Source organism: Cervus elaphus, chromosome 32, assembly GCF_910594005.1.
Source record: "Cervus elaphus chromosome 32, mCerEla1.1, whole genome shotgun sequence".
Classification (NCBI taxonomy): Eukaryota; Metazoa; Chordata; class Mammalia; order Artiodactyla; family Cervidae; genus Cervus; species Cervus elaphus.
In genome coordinates this window covers 51,574,500-51,592,052 of record NC_057846.1, presented here as the reverse complement: position 1 = coordinate 51,592,052, position 17,553 = coordinate 51,574,500, and the positions used below count along the sequence as shown (strand labels likewise).

General features: G+C 42.7%; 1 long non-coding RNA gene across 1 annotated transcript; it reads right to left on the bottom strand.

Moving 5' to 3' along the window:
• Positions 1-5,370: 5,370 nt before the first annotated feature.
• LOC122688051 lies at positions 5,371-16,975 on the bottom strand. Its single transcript, XR_006339316.1, has 5 exons — positions 16,772-16,975; positions 13,770-13,854; positions 8,683-8,873; positions 7,173-7,282; positions 5,371-6,092 (listed from the first exon to the last, which is right to left on the bottom strand). It is a non-coding gene; the product is annotated as an uncharacterized LOC122688051 (long non-coding RNA).
• Between the last annotated feature and the right edge of the window lie 578 nt (positions 16,976-17,553).

Sequence of the window (17,553 nt, the reverse complement as noted above, 5' to 3'; positions counted from 1 at the left end):
GAGGTTTGAAGTGAAGCCATGTCTTCTATCTGTATTTCTTCTAAACCCTACTGGACATTTTGACTACTAATTTTCAGATGTACCTGTTGGAAGACTTTTTAAAAAATATTGTTCATAATGACATTGCAGGATGGATATTTTATTGAAAGGTGGTGAACCCTAAGTTGATAGTTATTGGATCCTGTTTCTCTCCTTAATTACCATCATCCCTTTGGTCTGTTTCCATATCCAAGTCTGACTGTGTTCCGACATGAAAGAGAAATTGGTTTTCAAGACTGCTGTGTGGCTCGAAGAGTTACTTTGTGGAGTGCAAGGTAGGATGAGTCCAAGGTAGCTCCAGGTAGCTCAAACTAGCCTGTGGGGAAAGATTCAAGCACTTGGGAAAGTAGGGACACTTGTTTATCTGAGTCATTTTTGTGGCATTTCTGTCTCTCTTTTCAATTTTTATTTCTTCCAAGAAGCAGAAGGAATGGTACCCTTCTGTCTCAGGACATGAACTCTACCATTCACCAGCTGTATTACTTTAGCAAGACCTCTTTCATGAACTTCAGTTTCTATTATAAATGGAATAATTATGCCCATCTTATCTACTCTACAAAGTTATTGTAAATGTATGAAAATCTTAAATCACAAAGCAAAATGAACAGGTAAGGAGCTATTATTAAGGTTTTTCTTTCAAGAAAATCCCTTTCTCCCACAATATCTCGAAGGTTTTTAGAATATGGATTAAGCCATAAACTGTCTTTCATGAATTCTGTAAGCTGGCATATAGAACATGATCATAAATGGTAAATAATCACAAAAACATTGTCTCAGTATGTAAATTTGCCCACTAAAATGTCTTTTGTGTAGCCAAATGTTGCCTTTTATCCAAATGTCTCATAGCATTTTGTGAACAGATTATGTATGACACATACCAAAAATAATTCTGTCCCCATCATTCTAATAGCACCACCTTTCAAAAGAAAGTGTTGTTTAAAACCCCAGGCTACCGCCAATCAGGAGAGCAAATAAAGAATATTTTCACCTCCTTGAAAATGGTAGCAGGCAGCTAGTAACCAGCTAATACTGGAGCCAATACTTTCAGCAAGATTTATGTTCCAGGCAGCATGAAAGCTTTATAAGCATGCATATTAGCTTTCTAAGAAAGTTTAGGTGTGTATATCTTTATTTTACAATGGTAAGATTGGGAATAGTAGTTTACAATAGTAAGACTGTCTGTGAAGGACAGCCAGGAGGAAGGGCTGAAGACTAGCTGGGGCCTGCAGAAGCAAGACGGTTTCAATGTGCTTGGAGTCACTGCCCCTCCTGCCAGTGCTTGTCAAGGTCACAGCTCATAGGCTGATGGTGTCACAGTGCCAGAACAGTACTGGCGTCACTGACCAGAGTGGAAAGCCCTCACGGACTGCAGGCTTATTTCTAGAGCCCTTTGTCTTTCTGTCCTGGTTTCCTGCCTTTTCTTAAAGATAAAAGTATCCCAAGGAAAATCTTTTTCTATTTTTATTTTGCCGGCTGAGCAAAAAATGCAGGAAGTGAAGGAAGGGAAAAGGTAAATATTTGTGATAAGCAATTTGCCTGAACATTTTCCCATCTTTTAAGTCATTCCCTCTTGTGTCTCTAACACCTCTTCAGTTTTGCTACTTGCCACTGGTCCCAAGGAAGAGGGAGTTAGAGCAGTGAGCCTCAACCTTGACTTTGTGTCAGAATCACCTGGAGGATGACTGAGTGGGACAGACCCACCCTTGAGACTGTGACCTGGGGGGTGGTCTCGGGTGGGGCCTCATAATACACATTTCCAGCCAGTTCCTAGGTGATGCTAATGCTCCCAACCCTGGCCCCACACTTTCAGAACCACCAGTTCACAGACCACTGGGCAAAGCGCCGGCTTTTTCTTTGGAGGAGAGATCAACAGCAACGTAAGTGGTTTGACCACGGCTTTTTTTCAGTAATAATTTCAGCTATACAGAGAGAACTTCAGACAAGTGACCAGTAGTCCCTCAGGTAATTAGGGTCTGAATACAGAGAAGTCTCCTGAAAGCAGGAGCCAGTTGACAGGTGTAGCAGTGAATAGAGCCGGCCCACTCATACTGCAGGGGCTGTTTGCTCTACCTCATCTGTTTATCTCAGTTCTAGAATGTTTGTGGTCGGACCCTTCAGCCAAGGACCCCAGAGAGATTTTCGGTCTTGGATTTGGTATCATGCAGACCATTCATGATGGGTTTTGTTCTTTTTTTCGCCTAGTAGTGTAGTCGAAATGTCTGCCGTTGGAAGAGAAAGAAGCCCACTGCTCCTGCACGCTTTCCCGTGGTTGCAGACCTGGGGAAAGAAAAAGAAACTGAGGCATCAGTTAGGGTCAGGGGTTTCCAGCAATTTAAGAGACAGCCTTTATTTATATAATATCTTCCTCAAAACCTCAAGATCAAAACCTGGTAAATATTTGATTGCTTTGGTAAAGCAAGTAGGCAGAGCCCCCATTGCCCAGATGGGTTTTAGACTCACAGCTAGAAAGCTCTGCAGTTTCCAAATGGAACCAGGCCCTGGTGAGCAAGCAGTGGTTGTTGTTTTGTAGATAGTGGGAAGCCTAGGGAGATTTTGAAGTCAGGATCAAGGGCTCATTGAACACTGCCCAGGTCTTTCCGTATTGAATTATACATGGAGATCAGCAAGGTCTTGTAGCTCCTTCCTCAGTGAGTGTAACATCCTCCCACAGAGGTGTTTATCAGGACAAATGGGTGAAGAAGATGTGCTACATTATACAATGAAATATTGGGTTTTGTTTAGTAGCTCAGTCATTTCCAACTCTTTGCGATCCCATGGACTCTAGCCTGCCAGGCTAGATGGGATTCTCCAGGCAAGAATTCTGGAGTGGGTTGCTATTTCCTTCTCCAGGGCATCTTCCTGACCCAGGGACCGAACCCAGGTCTCCTGTCTGAGCCACAGTGGAATATTACTCAGCCATAAAAAAGAATGAAATAATATCATTTGCAGCAACATGGATACAATGAGAGATTATCATACTAAGTGAAGAAATCAGAAAGAGAAAGACAAATACCATATGATATCACTTGTATGTGGAACCTAAAAATATGATACAAATGAACTTATTTACAAAACAGAAACTGATTCACAGACTTTGAAAACAAACTCATGGTTACCAAAAGCAGAATGCTGAGGGGAGAGGTGGATCGGGAGCTCGGGACGGAGGTGTACACACCGTTATGTGTGCGTGCATGATCAGTTGCTCCAGCCACGTCTGGCTCTCTGTGACCCTGTGAACTGCGGCCTGCCAGGCTCCTCTGTCCATGGAATTCTCCAGGCAAGAATACTGGGGTGGATTGCCTTGCTCTCCTCCAGGGGATCGTTCCCAACCAGGGGATCGAACCCCCAACTCCTGCATCTCCTGCATTGCAGGTAGATTCTTTACCACTGAGCTGCCAGGGAAGCCCACACATTACCATACGAAAAATAAATAATCAACAAAGAATACTGTATAGCACAGGGAATTCCGTCCATTATTCTGTAATAACCTAAATGGAAAAGGAATTTGAAAAATAATAGACATGTGTATGTAAAGCTGAATCACTTTGCTGTACATCTGAAACTAATACAACATTATGAATCAACTATGCTCCAATATAAAATATTAAAAAGAAAGCTAAATCCAAGGGAGAAATGCAGGAGCCAGGATCAGGAAAGCCAGTTGTCAATAATCTCAAGAACATTCTTTTAACAGCAATTATTATGAATACACCATTTGTACTTAACTTGAAACTGTTGATTTCCATAGGTTTTCAACAGGGGAAAAGTTGAAAGCAAATGAACTGTTTAAATCTTCTAAGCAGCAACATATTCAACTTTTAATTAAAAAATCAAACATGCTACCTTGAGTGAAATAAAAAAATAATTGAAGAGGGGCAAGTATGCAATCTTTCATTGGTTGAAATTGAGAAAACTGATGTTTAAGAATTGGCTAAAACATTTTGATGAATCCATTAAAAAAAGACAAAATATACTCTCTAATTAAAGGAGATGTTATGCTTCACTCAGAATACAACTTTGAAAATATTAAAAACAAAAATTGTAAATAAATGTTAACATAAACACACATGCAGAGAAAGGAAATTATTTGCATCTGGTTTATTCAGATCATCGTTGCCACTGGGACACTTGGAAATCACTATCATGACTCATATTTACTAAGTAGGAAGTTGAGAGGTTACAAATACCATGATGAAATTTCACCAAATCCTTAGGGGTTTGGTATCTGAAGTATGACTTTTGAATACATGCATTTTATTTGAAAGATACTAACCTGTTTGTAGGATAAGAAATTTTTGTTTGTTTTTATTATCATCATTGACTGTTAGTTAAATAGCATTTCTGTTTATGATCTTCAAAAGGCTCTTGAATCTTTATAAACGAATTCTCTTTTAACCCATTTCAGATAAATGCTTCCTTAGCAGCTAGTATTTGCAAACAGCTTTGAGAGATGTGGGTAATTAGAGAATATTTCTTAGCATTGACTTCCTTTACATTTGCTTTGCCAAAATGATTCTTCTACTCTTCAGGGGAACTCCTAACCTGTATGTGTCATAACAGTTTTGAGAGTGACTTTTCTAAAACCATTTCTGGAGCAACTCATGCCTTTTTGCATTTGCATACTTTGCATTGTTTATCTGGAATGTTGAAACCTTTCTCATTTGCTGGCAAAGTTCTGCCTGAATTTCAAAACTCAACTAAAACATCGCCTTTTCTGTGAGGCTCTGCAGGGAGGGTGTTCACCCTTGCTCTGATGCCTACACCTTAAATGAACACCCACCCTGCCTTGCTAGGAGGCAAGTTTCCTGGAAACTTGAAATTGGGTCATAATCCCTGTTGGGATTGAGCAGTGGCATGAAACCAGAGCACAGAAGGCCGTGCTTGCTCAACTGCAGACGCATCGAGAAAAGTGACCCGCAGGGAAAGAGAACAAAGCCAGCCTGGAGGAGCAGAAAGCTGAAGCTAGGTGAGCAGAGGAACCACGGGGGAAGAGTCCAGGAGAGGGAGAGATCTGCTGCTTTCATTCTTGGTGACCTTTCAGAGCACAGCCCCATGCCTCTGCAGTTTTGCTTCTAGTTTCATAAAATGTAGCTCTAGGCTCTCAAGAATGTCTCTGTTTTGTTCAGGCTGTGTGCTGTGCTTAGTCATTCAGTCGTGTCCTACTCTTTGTGACCCCATGGACTGTAACCCACCAAGCTCCTGTGTCCATGGGATTCTCCAGGCAAGAATACTGGAGTGGGTTGCCATGCCCTCCTCCAGGGGCATCTTCCCAACAAAGGGATGGAACCCAGGTCTCCCGCATTGCAGATGGATTCCTTACCATCTGAGCCACCAGGGAAGCCCGAGAGTACTGGAGTGGGCAGCCTGTCCCTTCTCCAGGAGAACCTCCCAATCCAGGAATTGAACCGGGGTCTCCTGCATTGCAGGCGGATTCTTTACCAGCTGAGCTATCCAGCAAATGAGCTAGCCTGAGTGATTTTTGTCATGAAAGCAAATAATCCCCCATCACCTGTTAGACAACCTCATAGAGGAGGCTCTTCTGCATTTCTGCTATTTTAATTATCTGCTTTTTCTACAATATACTGTATTATACTATGACTCTCCACTAGTCTGTGCTCTCATTAATCTATAGCACCCTAAAAAAATCAGAAACAACAACTCCTTCGTATGCTGTCAGCCTCTAACATAGCACTTGACCTTTAGGTGTTCAATCAATATGTACTGAATACATGAATAAATGCACTATTCATTCTACAGAAATTTTGTCTGGGGGAAAAACCACAAGAGAGGCCGATGATTAATCAGAATGAAGTCTAGTAATTCAGGTGGTGGCAGAAAGCTCTGAAAATGTCCGGCTTTCCTCCCCGGGTTTTCTCAGGCGTTGAGGGCTTGCAGTGGTGCAGCGGTGTTCCTGCCATCTCTTCCTGGTGCTGCCGTGACTGTGAAGGAAGCTTGGCTTGCCACCGTTGTCTCTGAACTCCCTGGTAGCAGCCCGCTTATCTGTGCAATCTGCAGCTTCAAGTCGTAAGGCCGAAGTATTTATGGTAAAGAGCCTGAGATGACAAAGAAAATGAATGGAATTAGACATGCTTGGAAGTCTCCTTCCACCTCCCTTTTAAAACACATAGTTTATGAGATGAGATTGGACGGTTTACTAAAGGGAACAAGAGCTGGCTGAGCTCTTCTCTCCGTTGGTGTGGACAGGGCCGCTTCTGGAGTCTTTGGGCAGTATGCAGGAGTCTCTGAGATGGAAACTTTGTTGCTCCCATCCTCCCCTTCCTCTTTCTGCTGTTCCTTCTTCTTTGCTTATTGTAGTGTAACATGCAGGCAAAAAGTTGTATATATTGTAAGTGTGGGCTTCCCAGGTGGTGCTAGTGGTAAAAATCTCACCTGCCAATGTAGGAGACATAAGAGATGCGGGTTCGATCCCTGGGTCAGGAAGATCCTCTGGAGGAGGACATGGCAACCCACTCCAGTGTTCTTGCCAGGAGAATCCCACGGACAGAGGAGCCTGGCGGGCTATGATCCAGGGGGCCACATAGAGTCGGACATGACTGAAGTGACTTAGCAAGCACGCATGCATCGTAAGTGCAGAGCGCGGGGACTATTCATAGACAACATATGTGTCCAAGCAGCAGCCAGGAAGTCCTCCTTACACTTCTTTTGTCACTATTACCCCATCCTCAAGGGTAATCACCATCCTTCCAACATTTTGCCTGGTTTGGTACTTTGTTAAGTAGGAGCACACAGTAATACTCTGTCTTTTGTTCAGTGTTATGAGGTTCATCCTTGGTTTTGTGTGATTGTTTGTGTTCACGGCTGTGTATTACTCCTGGTTTGAATACACCATAATTCATTTATCCATTCTACTATTGATGGACATCACAGGGCTATTTATTACGAATAATATTGATATCCACAGCTTTAGTACATGTTTTTGACACCTGACTTTCTTTTCCTTGATCTGAAGTCCCCCCAAATACCTAATCACTTTGAGTCACCATCACAATCACTGTAAAGAAGACATGCAATAGTTTTCTAGAATATTCTGAGTGAGATTCATTGCTTGAGGAAAACTTATATCCAATATCTGCTTCAGCCGGGGGGTGGGGGGGGGTGGAGAATGTGCTGACCTCAGATTCCAATAGGTCCCTGGAAGATTCTGCTACTCGAATATCACGCTTACAGAAGATGTACAAACTGCTAAGAGACAAAGGAGGTGCTTCGCAGAAGGCCGGGTTACCTGTGGTTGAAAAAGCAGGAGAATGTGACAGTTTAGAAGGCATGGAGCTTTAGGTAAGGGCATGTTCTGTGACCATTATTTTTGCTGCTCCAACATGTGTATCAAGTGGGCTTCTGGGAAAACTAAGCAAAAACAAAGAACTGTTTGATGATATCACACTTTGCTTATCATGACTCCCTTACTCAGCCCTTAACTGGGCAGGATAAAACCCCACTCTTTTAGAATTAGCTTATGGGAGGAGGGTGACTTAAGAGAAAAAAAAAAGCACAAAAATAGAATTTGAAAATAGACTCCTGAAATACCATTTATTTTTTAAATTAAATTTTATTTTATACCAGAGTATAGGTCATTAACGTTTTGTTTGTTTCAGGTGTACAATAAAGTGATTCAGTTTTGTGTGTGTGTGTGTGTGTGTGTGTATGTGTCTATTCTTTTTCAAATTCTTTTCTCATACAGGTTGTTACAAAATGCTGAGCAGAGTTGCCTCTGCTATACAGTAACCTTCAGTATAATTTAAAGTGAGGTATGATTAAAAAGAGGTGATGGAGTTAAGTCTTACTAGAATCCTCTGGGAAGCTTCTTTAATTTGAAGATTCTGGGTGCCTCCCAGTTGACAGGAGCTGTGTACTTCCTCAGGCCCTCATGTTTCCAGAGCTGTCCTCTGTCTGACTCTGGGTCCCTACTTCTTCAGCTGAGACACCCGGGGTTAGGGACTTAGCCAGGTAAGATGCTACAAGCATCTAAAACCCACTATAGAACACTAAGAAACACAATATGAGTCACAAATGCAAGCTTTATATTTGGTTTCACATTTTCTAGTAGCCAAACTGTTGTTTTTGTTTAGTTGCTAAATCATGTCTAACTCTTTGCGACCCCATGGACTGTAGCATTCCAGGCTCCTCTGTCCATGCAATTTCCCAGGCAAAAATCTGGAGTGGGTTGCCATTGCTTCTCCAGGGGATCTTCTTGACCCAGGGATGGAATCCACATCTCCTGCATGGCAGGCAGATTCTTTACCACTGAGCCACCAGGGAAGTCCCGTAGAATAAAAAGAAACAAGTATGTAGAATATGTAGTATGTAAAACAGTTATGCAGAATAAAAAGAAACAAGTAAAATTAATTTTAATAGTGTATTTCATGTAATTCAACATATCCAAATTATTGTCATTCACTATATAATCAGTATAAAAATTACTAACGAGGTCACTAACAGTCATTCATTTGTAATAAGTGTTTGAAAACTGGGGTGTATTTTATAGTTATGGAACATCTCGATTCTAGTTACATTTCAAGTGCTCAGTGGCCTCCTGTGGCTAGAGGCCACCGTATTGGACAGCACAGATGATCATCTAATAAACAGTCTAGAGAATCAGATCAAATTATCAGCTAAATTGCTTACTAAATAAATGAGTAAAATCCTGAAAGTCACTCCTCTCAGCTGCTCACGGTCCCTCCTCGTCCCTGATGCTTGGAGGTGGAGAGGTCATAAGGATGCGCTCGAAAGAAACACTGACCAAAGGACGCATGCAGCGGATTCTCATTTTCAAAGCTTCTGTCTGTCGCCATTTTTATGTGTTTCTTGAATTTTTCCTTAATGAATGGAGAAGGGAAGAAGGAAGAAAAGGAAGGGGGAAGAAGGAAGGGAGTTGCATCAGAACTGAAGGATTAAATATAAACTTTTAAATTTTAATCAATTTCATTACAGCAGTGACTTTTCAATTATCACGTAACCCCTAGTCACCTAGAGAACATTCTTAAAATGCAGTATTATGAGCCTTGGCCCCCAAAACAAATTAAAAGTAGTAGGATTTGGATGAGCCTTTTAACAAACACCCCAGGCAGCTTTGATGCAGTATATGCAGGCGACAATTTTAGGAGTATTAGGTTAAATACAAGGTCTAGGACAGGTCCATTAGAAACCATAACTTTTCCATTATAATGAGTTATTCTATGGCGAGAAGAGAATGGCAGTTATTTTTCAGTGCACCAGAAAGCCACAATTAGAGGGAGCACTAACTGGACATAGTATTTCTTGAGTAGGACAAACCTTGAAGAACCATATTATGCTGTTGCTGCCTTGGAAATGTCATCATGAAAGGAAGTTTTTTAGTGGGCAATGAATGATGCAGAGACGTTCCTCTTAGAGCAAAAACACTCATTCTGAAATCTGATAGAAGTATCAGGGACCATTGACATTCATTGTCCCTTATCTTTGGAATTTAATGGATATAAGTATGCTTTGGCTCTTGCAGTGCAATCAGAGTTAGCAAAAGAAGGAAGCTCTTCACAATGAGACCTGGAGAAGCATGGACTTCTGGATGTCCGCCAAGCAGCAGCAGCTTCACACAGCAGGTGCCTCATTAACGCACACGCCCCTGGACAAACTCTAACACCAGGCAGTGTACAAGATGCTCAGTCCTGGTGGTGACCGATGTGGAGCTACAGAGGCATAGAGGAAAGGAAGAGACTCGGGAAGACTTCCTGTAGGAGGCATCGTGGGAACTGTCCTGGAGGGTAGGAAGGATGTCTTCAGGCACAGACAGGAGGGATGTTTGGCAGTGGAGAAACCTAGGGCCATTCTGGGGAAAGTGGTTACAGTGACAGAGAAAGAGTGTGGGAGTTAAACAGTAATTCACCATTGGTGAGTCCTTGTTTTCTGTCGTGAGCCCATATTTGGGTAAAGGTATTACATATCTAGGGGTCATTTTGTCTCAATTTGCATCAGACAGACCTTCCCTGGGCTCCTCATCCTGGTCAAATTGTTACTGTGGTGACTTCATTCTCGTAAGAGTCCTGATTCAGATATAAACTACACAGTCGCTCTTCGGTGACGGAAGGGCTTTCTCACTGGTGGTGCCTCAGGGAGAAGTGGGTGACTTAGCACAGACACCTGAACTGCGTTTACAAGTCACATAATTTTGCATACATGCCCGGCTTTCACCCAGCAAGGATGCTTGCACCTGTATAAACAGTTGCTGAAGAATAGACTATTTAACCTCTATGAGTCAATTTCCTTATCATTAAAGTTCAGATAATAGTGTTACACGGCCACAATCTCTTATCCAGAAACCTTGGAGAAAGACAGATTTTGAAATTCAGTATTTTCCAGATTTTAGAAAGGTATTTTTATTTTCAGATTTTGAACAATTAATTATGTACCTCCCTTCCCAGGATATATGGCACCTTATAATCATCACAATTCTATTTCTGCAGCAAATGTATGAATATTCACACAAAGTAGAATAAATAAGCCTGTTGTTGAAATGACTGACAAGGATTAATCTCCAAAATATACAAAGAGCTCATGCAGCTTTATGTCAAAAAAATAAACAACTCAATCAAAGAATGGGCAGAAGACCTAAATAGACATCTCCCTCTAAGTGAGACATACAGATGGCCAAAAATGTACATGAAAGGATGCTCAACATTGATTATTATTAGATAAACGATAATCAAAACTACAGTGAGGTATCACCTCACACTGGTCAGAATAACTATCATCAAAAAATTCATAAAGATTAAATACTTGAGGATGTGGAGGAAAGGGCGCCCTCCTACACTTCTGGTGGGAATGCAAAGTGGTTCGACCACAATGGAGAACAATATGGAAGTTCCTTAAACACTAAAAATAGAACTACCAAATGATCCTGCAGTCACCCCCTTGGGCATATATCTGGAGAAAACTAATTCAAAAAGATAACATGCACCCAAATGTTCACTGAAGCATTATCTACAAAAGCCAAGACACAGAAGCAGCCTAAATGACTATCAATAGAGGAATGGATAAGGACTTGTGGCGTGTGTATACACACACACACATACACACCCCGGACACACACCCCGGACACACACACACGGACACACACACACGCACACAGACACACACACACACACCCCAGACACACACACACACACACACACACACAGACACACACACCCCGGACACACACACACACACACACACACACCCCGGACACACACACACAGACACACACACACACAGACACACACACACACACCCCGGACACACACACACGGACACACACACACACACACAGACACACACACACACACCCCAGACACACACACACACACACACACACACCCCGGACACACACACACAGACACACACACACACACCCCGGACACACACACACACACACACACACACACACACCCCGGACACACACACACACACACACACCCCAGAATACTGCTCAGCCACAGAAGAATGAAACAGTGCCATTTGCAATATCGATGGCCCTAGAGACTGTCCTACTAAGTGAAGGAAGTCAGAGAATGACAACTATCATACGACATATCATACATACATGTCACTCATACATGGAATCTGATTTTTTAAAATGATACAAATGGACTTATTTACAAAACAGAAGCAGGCTGACAGGCATGGAAAGCAAACCTGTGGTGACCAAAGGGAAGCATAGTGGGGAGGGATAAAGCAGGAGCTTGGGATTAACTTACACACACTACTATACATAAAACAGAGCACCAACAAAGGCCTATGCACTTAATATTCATGATAATTCTCATATCGGTGAGAAAATGAATTGAAAAATAATATATGTGTGTGCATAACTGAGTCACTTTGCTATATACCTGAAACTAACACAACATTGTAAACCAACTATGCTCCAGTATTTCTTTTAAGTGGAAAAAAAAATAAATAAGTAAGTCTGGTATAGCTTCAGATCAGTTCTGCTCATGTTCTGCCATGAATAGGTTTGCCAAAAATTTGTGGGAAAAAGTTATTTTGTTTAGTTTTTACAGCTCATGAGATGTCAGAATTTCTGACAAGGGGTTGGTTGTAGAATTGTATTACACACATAGAGTGATAAATATATTAAATTAGATTTTCCATGTAGAGTGTTAGTAGAATATTCCAGGACTATGGGCTACTAACAATTATTTTAGTAGGAATATTTCCTAGAGAAAAAGTTGTGAAACTTAACCTGCACCTGTTTCCTGCTTTAGAATATCCCTGTCTGCTCAGAATCAGAATTCCTCAGATGACCCCAGTCTCACAGCTCCATCGTCCATCAACCAGAACAAACGCTGACCCTCAGTTGGATTCCTGAGTCCAGACTCCTTAATTGGATAGTGAAAATAAATAAGGTCCTATGCAAATTCGATTAAAATCCAATCAAGGAAAATAAATTGCAGACATCTGCTCTCATCTGCCAGTTCAGTGTCATTTGAACACTGTCTTCTGGTCTTAAAAACAAGAACAAAGCAAAATAAAAATTAAAAAAAGAGACCTCTAATTTTTTTTGAGTGCCTGCCAGGTTGGCATTTGAACATTTGATTCACTAAATAACTATTTGAACAAGAGCAAGGTGAAGGACACATGGCTATATATTATTTGAATCCTGTTTCTCACTCAGAAGTGTATTGTTTGGTAAGCTTACTTTTCTTTCAGATAATAGTAAATCAGTGTTCTGAGTTTTCTTTTTTTTTGAAATGTTCACCCAGCTCTGTAAATCTACCAGCCTCGATAAAAAAAAAAGTCATTATGGATATTAAAAAAAAAAGAAAAAAGAATACGTCTTTATTGGGTCTGTCTGGGTGAAGTAGGTATCTACTCAGCTGACCTCTGGTGGATCCCATCTGGGAAAAGCGTTCCTCTTTCTCTGCAGTTCAGCTCAGAATAGTCTCAATGTGATTTCCACGCCAAAAACTAAGAAGGTACTCAGTGATGTGTGAACATCACAGCCAGCCACCGTGCTGGGACAGCAGAGCTCGGCAGAAACAGCCTGCCTTCGTCAGTTCATGCTGCCGTAACAGAACAGCACAGACGGTAGTTAAACAACATGCATTTACTTCTCACGGTTCTGGAGGCTGAGGTCCAAGGTCAGGTGCCAGCCCGGTTAGATTCTCGGGGAAGGCTTCTCCTGGCTCCCAGGTCAGAGAGTAGAGACTGATGGGGGTGGGGGTGGGGTCTCTCTTTTTATGAGGGCGCTAATCTCGTCACAGGGACACCCCCTCATGACCTAATCACCTCCCAAGGCCCCATCTGCAAATGTCATCATATTAGGGCTTCAGCAGATGAATTTCAGGGGAGACAAACATGCAGTCCAGAACACATCCCCAGGACCTTGGACCCAAAGAGTTTAGACATAACGATGGTTCAGCCCAACTGGAAACCCTCAGCTGACAGTCCAGTCCAGACGGGTAGCCTCTGAGAGGCCACACGCTCCCGCCACCCTGTGACCCAGTCACATTCTCCACTGTGGCCTGAGTATCTGCTCAGGACCAACTGACCACTCGCTCGTACTGACAGGGCCCAATATGGAAGACCAAAGGCCAGTCTACACCCTAGCTAGGTGGTCTTACCCCAGCATTCCAAAGCCGTGGACGGCAGCCCTGATACCCTCACCGCTCGGGGTGACTGAGACACACCGTCCAGACTCCGGGTGACGCCGGCCCACTCCCGCCTCCCACGGTGAGCCGGGGGAGGGCGCTCACCTCTCAGACCACAGAGCGGCTTCCGTCCGTTCTCACGGCCTCTCAGGGTCCCAGGGGACTCTGCCAGTCCAGCCGAAGGTGTTCCCTGCAGGGGAAAGGACTAAGATACGTTTCTCTTGTCCTTACAATCCCTAAGACTCAACTGGGAGAGCTAAACAAAATACTTTCATTTATTCTAAGACTTGCACGAGCTTCTTGGTCTCTCACAGGGACAGATGTGAACCACTTTGTATTTTATTTTAAGGGATTGATCACTGAACACAGACTATTGTGTCTGGGAAGAATGAGATTATTAATTATGCTTATAATACAGTACACATTAATGATACAGCATTTTTAATAACTGTTAAGAACTCCTCAGATGGCTTATGTTGTGCCGAGTTAGTTGAATTTAATAGCAGAATACAGATAAATCGACAAAATAGAAAGACAAACATAAAGCACCAGTGTTTGTTTACTAGTTGGCTTCTGTTCTACCCAATTATTAAATTACTTGCCCCAGTTCACCAACTGGCTTCTTCTGTGTAAATATATTCTTTGTCAAAGCAAATGGTCTGCCAAAATGTGAATCGTTATAAATCCATTTAGCAAAAATCCTCTGTGAGGGTTTAATAACTAGTTTCCCTGATGATTTGTGCAACTGGGTAGAATAACCCTCTTCTTATTCAATTCTCCTCAGACCAACTTCTGATTTGTGACTGTGGGGTGGGAAGGATTGGATTTGCACTCAGGAGATTGGCCAGGTCTGGAGACATTTTTTAGTTGGCAAAATCAGAGGATGGGAATTGGTTGCTCCTGGCATCCTGCAATGCACAAAATACCCCATATAACAATCATCTGTCCCCAAATGTCAATAGTGCAAAGGTTGAGAAACTCTGTAGTACATAATAAAACAAAATGCAAAATTTTCATGGCTGGTTCCGTAAACAAATATTCTGACAATGCAATGACCTCCATCTTCTCAGAGATGGGAAGGAGGCACAAAAGAAAATACAACAGCAAGAAGGAAGCTAAGGATTATGTATTTTAAATATAGCAATGTGTACATGTCACAACAATAACAAAGACCTATGGCAAAACACAGGGGACTCTCTTCAATATTCTCTAATAGCCTAAATGGGAAAAGAATTTGAAAAAAAATGGAAAAAAATAAAAAACATAAACTTTTTTTTTTTTTTTTTTTTACAAAAGGGAGTAATTCACATCACAAGCCTTTGAGGCAGAAGATGTTAATGTCCCCATTTATACAAATGAAAACCCGAGACTCGGAAAGTTGAAAGACTTTTCCAAAATTCACTCTGAGTGATTGGTGAATCCTGCTTTTGAAGGCCGTGCCTTCTCCCACTCCGCAGCCTCACTGCCTGCAGCAGGGGGGGCAGAAGTGCTGGGCTCTGCACGATGCCTCGCTGGATGCTCCAGACTCCAGCGCACAGGGGCGTCTGTCTGATAGCCGTGAGGTCATGAGAACTCACTCTTGGCACTTTGGTGAGTGAGGAGGAGGCAGCGGTGACATATCACCCTTTGCAAAAAATCTGTCCGGTGGCCAACGTGGTGGGAAATCTCCCGTTTGCCCGTCTTATCTTCAGATATGTGTACAGAATGGTCAGCATAAGGCGCCATAAAAACAATTTGAGCTCTAATTTTACTACCATGGAACCCTGGAATCATAATACTTATCATGGTTTAAGTTTTTGTTTTTGTTTTTTTTTCATCTATAACCTGGAGATGAAGACCACAATTTCTGGTGCTATAGGTCTGGGTTGGGGGCCGAGAGTTTGCAGTTATAACACGTGCCCAGGTGATCATGGTGCCACTGATTGGGGATTCCACTCTGAAAGCCACACTGACTTAGGACATGGGGATTAATTCTACTAAGGAACCTCAGAAGAACTCACTGTTGTTCAGCCGCTAAGTCATGTCTGACCCTTTGCAACCCCGTAGGCTGTAACCTGCCCAGCTCCTCTGTCCATGGGATTCTCCAGGCAAGAAGACTGGAGTTGGTTGCCATTTCCTTTCCCAGGGGATCTTCCCAACCCAGGGATTGAACCCGGGTGTCCCACATTGCAGGCAGATTCTTTACTGTCTGAGTCACTAGGGAAGCCGGAAGAGTTTCCTCAAACTCATGCCCATTGACTCCGTGATGCCATCCAACTCTATACATGCTGGCTGCTTTTCCCTCCTAACTGTCTGCCAGCCTCATTCTCCACTTATGTGCTCATTTCCTGCCCCCTCGATGAAACCTGGCAGGATGCATTATCCTGCACAGCTTCTTTGGTCTGGATGGGTAAGGTGGCTTTGAATCTCGGGGCTGCCACTGTTATTTGTCTGCATGCTGCTGCATATTTTAGCTCCAGAGTATTTCTCTCTCCTGTTGCTCATTACCAATATGGAGTGTCTGTAGCTCGTTTGCCAGGCCACCTGCATCTTTTCCACAGATTGAGGCTCTGACTGTAGAGTATCCTGGTATCACTTATCCAATTTGCCTTCAACACATGGTGCTCAGAAGCCAAAAAGTAGGAAATGCGGAAGGCTCAGTCACACTCCAGTGCCACATACATCTTTAGCACCACTCACCGCCTGCTTTTAAAAAGGAAACAAACTCCTCTTCTGTGTGCACTAATAATCCTTGAGCAGGGAGAGAGAGCCTTGCCAAGACCCCTTCCTCTTAGCAGCCTCTCTGAAAAGGGTCTAACTCAGAGTGTCCCTTCCTCATAAGAATTCCCTACTTACATGACAGTCATGAGTGTAAGAAAGAGAAGGCAAGGCTAAGACCTACTGCTGAGACTTCTCAACTTCTAACTTTCCATGTCATCTACCCAGTCCTTTCAGGTTCAGCAGAAATTCCATGATACCTGTATCAATGAAGGTCTAGCCAGAAAAGTAAAATCACCACGTCAAGTCAGCCATTAGAAGAAATGCAGTATGGAAAATTAGTGACAAAGGGTTCAAAGAGCTGAAAAAGCACACAGGGAAAGGAAGAACAGCCTAGAAGACGGCATTACCAGAGGCTGTCATCAGCTGGAGAGACGGAGGGGGGATAACCACGGGTTACAGCCTCCTGGCCGAAGCTGCAGCCACAGTGGGCCAGTCTGCTGGGAGCTGGAGCAATGGTGAAGTCACAGGCGCTGCTGCTTGGAGAACGAGGACACCACTCAGAGAAGAGAGAGGAAGAGAGAGATCCTGGCTTCTCTCCTTATGCCACATTCCCTCCCATCATCCACCAGCAGATACTTCCATTTAGCCCAACCTAGGCAGAAAGAGAGTCTGGGAAGTGTAGTTTGCAGGGTCAGCCTTGTTTGATGCAAAGCAAGAGAAGGACCACAGTGGATCTGAAGGCAAACAGGCAGATAAACGTTACAATACCCAACCCCTTCAGCTTCAAATATACCCCAAGTTAAAAACAGCATTTAGTAAGTCAGCTTTCATCCTGCCTTGTGATCAAGTTACCTGGTAATTTATCTCTTTTCTACTAGATTTCATGAAAGGTAGCCATTGTAACTGGGAGTGAATCCTATCTCAGCATTTATGGGTTTTGGGAATTTGGCCAGAAGGCATCCTTGACTCCCAATGTCACCATGTGTATAATTGAGGTAAGAAGTTGCTTTACGTCATAGGGTTTTTGCAAGGATCAAATGAGACTGTTTATAAAGCACAATGTCTAGCACAGAAACGGCACTCATTATTAAAAGTGAGTGGACCTTGTCACGTGTATTTTATGTCTCTCAGCATCTTGCATAGACTCTCAAATATTTGTTGAAGACACAAGTCAATATAGTGATACCTG